We start from the raw sequence: 5,722 nt of genomic DNA, 5'->3' as shown, positions 1-5,722 counted from the left end.
TGACACGAATGAACGCGTACGTGTTCGGCGACGAACGCGGTTTCGGGAGAGCGTGCCCGCACACTTTTCCTTTGTAACGCAAAAATGCACGGGCGACCGCCAACGACGAACACGAACAAAAGAGGCAAACAAAGGTATTCGCTTTTAAAAAGGCTAGTTAGCAACCAAAAAATGGCGAGAGTTTTTTTCCCAAGATGAGTTTTCACGCTCGAGCCTCAAATTTTGTCAAAAGGAATGCGCTGAATCCTAAAGGTTTCGTAATCACGTTTTCGCACGCAGTCTTGCATGCCCGCGAATTCAAGCCTGCTGGCGTACAACACGATTAAGCGCCCCAAATATGACCACGTACTGTTTTCATAAACAAAGTACACGTCGAGTAGGTCTATACTATGTGAGACTCGCAACTACCTCGTACACTCGTGTGGAGAATATTGGTCTGAAGTTCTCCCTCCCAATGAATGAATCCATGCTTTTCTTAACCCGTAGCGCTTACCGGACGGAATGGAGAAGAGCTTCTTGTCTTTTCTGAAACTATTTTTGCATATGAAGGCGCAGCACGTTATGGTGATCGAAAATGCCGTGAAGCGACGTCGGACTTGCCACAAAACTTAGTTCAACGCGCTCTCAAACCAAACAACACAGATAGCAACGGCGCCAACATGCGCTACGCCACTCCGTAGACCCTACTCAAGGAAAATTGATGCTGAAGCGTGACTGTAAATGAAGCCCATTGAGGGTTTTAACTGTACACAAACCAAGCCGGCGCAAAAGCCCACGTGATGCCATTAGGCCAATAGCGACGCGGCGTCGGCCTCGGCCTGGGCGCGCGAGGTGGAGGCGGCATTCTTCAAGGCGTGGCTCTACTTTACGAAGTTTAAGGGGCTTTAGGCGCGCTTCCTCTTCGCATCTGCCCTTTCGCGCTGGCGAGATTGAATGGCGATAGTCGGCTCCCCGCACAAGCTTTTACTCACACATGCAGCGTAGGGCGCGAGGCAGCACTGTTATAGCCCTTGCACTTTATACTGAACGTCACAGCGACGGCAGAAATGCGCTTGGAGTGTCCATATAATGCTTCGCAATGTTAAACTAAGGCAGCGTTTAAATAACGTGGGCCTTCTATGTATTTCTTCTATCACTGACGCGCGGAGGAGTTGTTCCGTGATATTTATCAATTTTTGTCTGTTTTACACAGGTGGCTTTAAAGCACAGAATACTTATAGGTGGCTTTAACTACGCTTACCTGTCCTATGTGTACATCCTCCACAACTCTTGCACTGATACCTTATCTATAGGAAGGTAAATAAGGTAGGCTAGTTGAATTTCTTCAGGTATATACCTGCGCCCTACGAAAATATACTCGTGACTAGCATGAACAACGCCTATTTAAATATGGTGGCGCCGTTTGTACTGCTTCCTTTTACTTTTTTGTAACACTTTGGGACATTTAGTTGGGGAAGCCGGTATACAATAGATAGATAGATAGATAGATAGATAGATAGATAGATAGATAGATAGATAGATAGATAGATAGATAGATAGATAGATAGATAGATAGATAGATAGATAGATAGATAGATAGATAGATAGATAGATAGATAGATAGATAGATAGATAGATAGATAGATAGATAGATAGATAGATAGATAGATAGATAGATAGATAGATAGATAGATAGATAGATAGATAGATAGATAGATAGATAGATAGATAGATAGATAGATAGATAGATAGATAGATAGATAGATAGATAGATAGATAGATAGATAGATAGATAGATAGATAGATAGATAGATAGATAGATAGATAGATAGATAGATAGATAGATAGATAGATAGATAGATAGATAGATAGATAGATAGATAGATAGATAGATAGATAGATTTGTAAATAAATGCATGGTGGAGCTAAAAATGTCGTTACAATGCTCCTCTATGTGAAAAGCAGTTTTGGCGCAAGATACCAGTCGGGGAAAATTTGCATATGTGAGAATTCGCCAATGAATACAGCAAGCCAGAGGGGCACTAATCTTTCTTTTCTTGCCTGTTTTTTTTTATCTTCAACAGCACGGTTTCATCGGTCGTCAACTCACACGCAGCAATATTTTACATCGACGTCATCAAGCCCCACGTGAGGATGACAGGGCGGAAAGCTGTTTTCATCATGCGCGCGCTGGGTAACGTGTTTTTGCTTTACTTCAAGCTCGCTGCACTTTCAATAACGCTTAGAATGCGAAAAAACGCCTTGCATACTTTTGAAAGTTTGACAAAGTAGCGCCGTTGTTCAAAAGGACGTAGTTTGATATATGCATCGCTCACGCTTTGAAATACGAAATTCATGATCACGATAAACCTCAACGTGGAAGTGCAACAACCGTTAAGAGAAACCTTTAGCTTGGGGCCAATCTCGAATTCCCTATAGACATACGTATAGAGCTTAGAAATACTAATGGTACGATAACCGCTTGGCCGAATAGAATGTGTTGAATTTGAAAGATAATGTTAAATTCTAGTGACTGTCGGAAGAAAAATCTTGATTTTCGGCCTGCAATGTTTGTTTCTTTGTTTTATTCCCGACTCTTGGTAAGCATATAAAACAATGAAGCACGAAGTTGACAAATCCTTAATCTAACACTGGAAAGCTTAATATAGGAGGGTACAACGTACTTAAAAATGGTAAAATCTTTAAAAAGGTTTTGAAATACTCCTACTCCCAAATTAGTGGCACAATACAAAGCTGTGCGTAAAAAATCAACTTGGTTCCCGAAGGTGCTTTATTATGTTCAGTTGACAGAATTGTGACCTTATTCATTGTGGAGGTACAGAGTTGAGACACACTATTCAGATACTTTTAAATCTTCTATTTCCCCAACTTTTGTAAAAATTACGGCCGAAACAACAGCTTCTCTTTACCTGTTGCTTTTACATTCAACACACCTAAACAAATTCGGTGCGCCGGTCACCGAGAAAACGAATTCTCCGATCCCGTGTATTTAGATATAAATTCCCGTACTAAAGCTTCCTGTTAACGTCAGTACGCAAGAGAACTATTACAATAGCTCTCAGGTCCAAATACCGCAGACATCTCACGAAGAAAAGCGGGAGACGTACGAACCGCGTCTCACGATACCAGTCAAAGACACGCATATCTTTCGAAGCAAATGTTTCCTTCGGAGGTTAACCGCACCATTTGTTTATTTTGAATCAATCAATCAATCTTTATTATTTCACAAAAATACTTTACAGATAGAGATACACAGAAGGACGTCCCATAGTAGAACTCAACTGAGACCTCACGTTCATTGTTAACATAAAGGTTACAATGGGAAGAAACAGAAGCTGAATCAGTACAATTACAGAAATCATAAATAATGACATACATGTATAAGTAAACGAAGATATTAGCAAACGATGTATTAGCAGTAAGTAATATTGTGCAACTAGATAAAACTAACATAGAAGAGGGGGGAAAGAAAAACAAGAATGAAATTTAAAAAATTTAACCAACATGTTGAGGTGCCTAAGAATGGCAGGCATTTGATATTGATACTTTTGAGACGTTATTGTCTATCATGCACTATAGATAAAAACTTTCACGTCGTGCTGTCAGTGTATAGTCAAGCAAGCTTTTACAAATGCAGAATTGTAAGGACTCCTCACTTCATTGCAGCGTTTTCAAGCGGCACCGTCATGACCCTCTTAGCGATTGCGGCGCCGCACATTGCAACGGCTGCGCGGGTCTGTACGCTGCTCCGTTTATACTTAGCTGTACCTAACTCTCTGTCTTCCACTCTTAAACGACTCAATTACTCTTCCTCAACAGCTTTTCTTTACCTTTTACTCCACTGCCTCGGGTCCGTTCGCTGGGCTCGTTCTCCTGGCCATCTCCTCGCCCTGGGTCAACGCAAAGGTAAACGCCCTTCTCCCGCTTGCCGTGCGGATAAGTGTTGCTTAGATGCCTGCTATTTTTAATGCATCCTGCCTTAGAGCCAACAACCGTACGGAGTATTGTTATATTGTCGCCTCTCCTATGTTGTAGGGCGCAGCTTGGGGCACCGTGCTGGTCTGCGTCCTGCAGTTGTGGCACGCCATAGGAAGGAGTCTGTCGTCGGTTGCACCACCTCGCCTCATCACCAGAAGCTTGGAGCGATGCCCGCCCCTAACAAATGCCTCTTCTGAAGCGAGAAAACATACATTGTTGCCGCCTGAAAGGTGTGTGTGACGCCCAAATGGCTGCACGGTTGAATGGTCGCATTTCATTTCCATACACGAAGGGCCGCTCGTCACTCGGAGTAGGATTGTATTTGTGACACAGTTCTTATACAAGCGTTATGACCAGCTCTATTGCAAACTTTCTGCTAAACGTCGGGCGGAGTACTCTTCCGCTTTAATGTAGGTAACCGACCGCTTTGAGAACCAGTTAGGCTGGCTTTAATTTTCAGGAATATCCTGCTGTATTTGTATACAATCAGCATTTTCGATCACGCAGCATGTTCAGTTGCTCAGTGCGAGATAATGAAGCGCAAGCAGTAGCTGACATTCGCTGCCGCCCATCCATTTCGATTTAATCAAATATGCAGGTCGCCGACGAAACTCGCAGCACACCTAGAAACTCATTAAATATTGATATTTAACTGCACGGGTCAATGTATGTTCATTTTCATGTTATTTCTGCGGTGGTTCGTGTTTAAGTAGGTAATTGTTCAGAACAAAAAACTGGCACCCGACCATAATTTTCGAATTTACAAGCACGAGCGTGTCTAGATTATTATGTCAATTGCTCGTTGACTGACACGAACAACAGTTCATCATGAGGAAAGTGCATATGACGCTCAGTGTTTTGCATCAAACAGCATCTGACAATAATTAAACAGCGTGAAGGTAGAGCTTCAATAAAAGAATGAAAAATAAATATAAGTCATTGTGCTTTGATTCCTTCCTTTCTTTTTCTCTTTAGTCCAGGTCTACATGCACGTTGTTAGTTTAATCATGCCCCACAAAGTAGTCTGAACCACCGGCTCGCATGTGTCATTTGTTCTACAGTCAAGCAAGACCGCGCTAAACTCGAAAACGAATTACACAATGAGTTCTTCCTAGAACAGCCGTATTTTATGCGGACCAACATGTTGCGTGCATTCGTTAGCCTGATATCGAATCTTGCATTACCATCGTTTTAAGGGACACCAAAGGGCCAGGGATGCCTACGATAACCTGTGAAACGTGCAAGCCTCATATATCCCCTTCAGGCGCGAATAAAATCTTTGCATTAAAGAAAATATATGAGCATCATTTTGTGCTCTTCACGCTTCAAATGACGAGTCTTGAAGAAACTAGAACAAAAATTTTATTCTTTCATTGTATTTTGCGCTGTCCCCGTTCGGGGACAGGGCGCCTCATTACAGAAAAAATAAAGCACAGCAATAACAGAACGTGCGGTAGTGTTCTTAGCAAGATATTTGGAACAGAATGCGATTATTGGATTATGATTTGATTGGTAAATTAAAGCAAAGCCTACTTGGCGTGAAAAAGGTAAAAACAATTGTTGTGTGCCGACACGCACAAGAACACGTGGCATTTTCGACAGCGAATCCGGCACTTCGTTTTGCATCCCTCACGGCGACAGCGTTGCGAGTTCGGTGTGCTGACACACTCCGGCCAGTGATTGTAGCAATCATACCTGATGGTTACGGTCGGTAGCAAATGCGGTCTTGCCTACTTCGCAACAG

General features: G+C 42.4%; 1 long non-coding RNA gene across 1 annotated transcript; it reads left to right on the top strand.

Annotated features, from left to right (window-relative positions):
- The first annotated feature begins 1,791 nt into the window (after positions 1-1,791).
- Positions 1,792-4,201, top strand: LOC129382890 (uncharacterized). Its single transcript, XR_011893131.1, has 4 exons — positions 1,792-2,173; positions 3,667-3,734; positions 3,820-3,906; positions 4,036-4,201. It is a non-coding gene; the product is annotated as an uncharacterized lncRNA (long non-coding RNA).
- The last annotated feature ends 1,521 nt before the right edge of the window (positions 4,202-5,722 follow it).

Source organism: Dermacentor andersoni, chromosome 3, assembly GCF_023375885.2.
Source record: "Dermacentor andersoni chromosome 3, qqDerAnde1_hic_scaffold, whole genome shotgun sequence".
NCBI classification, from domain to species: domain Eukaryota; kingdom Metazoa; phylum Arthropoda; class Arachnida; order Ixodida; family Ixodidae; genus Dermacentor; species Dermacentor andersoni.
The sequence above is the reverse complement of the archived record's forward strand: the minus strand, read 5'-3'. Positions and strand labels throughout refer to the sequence as shown.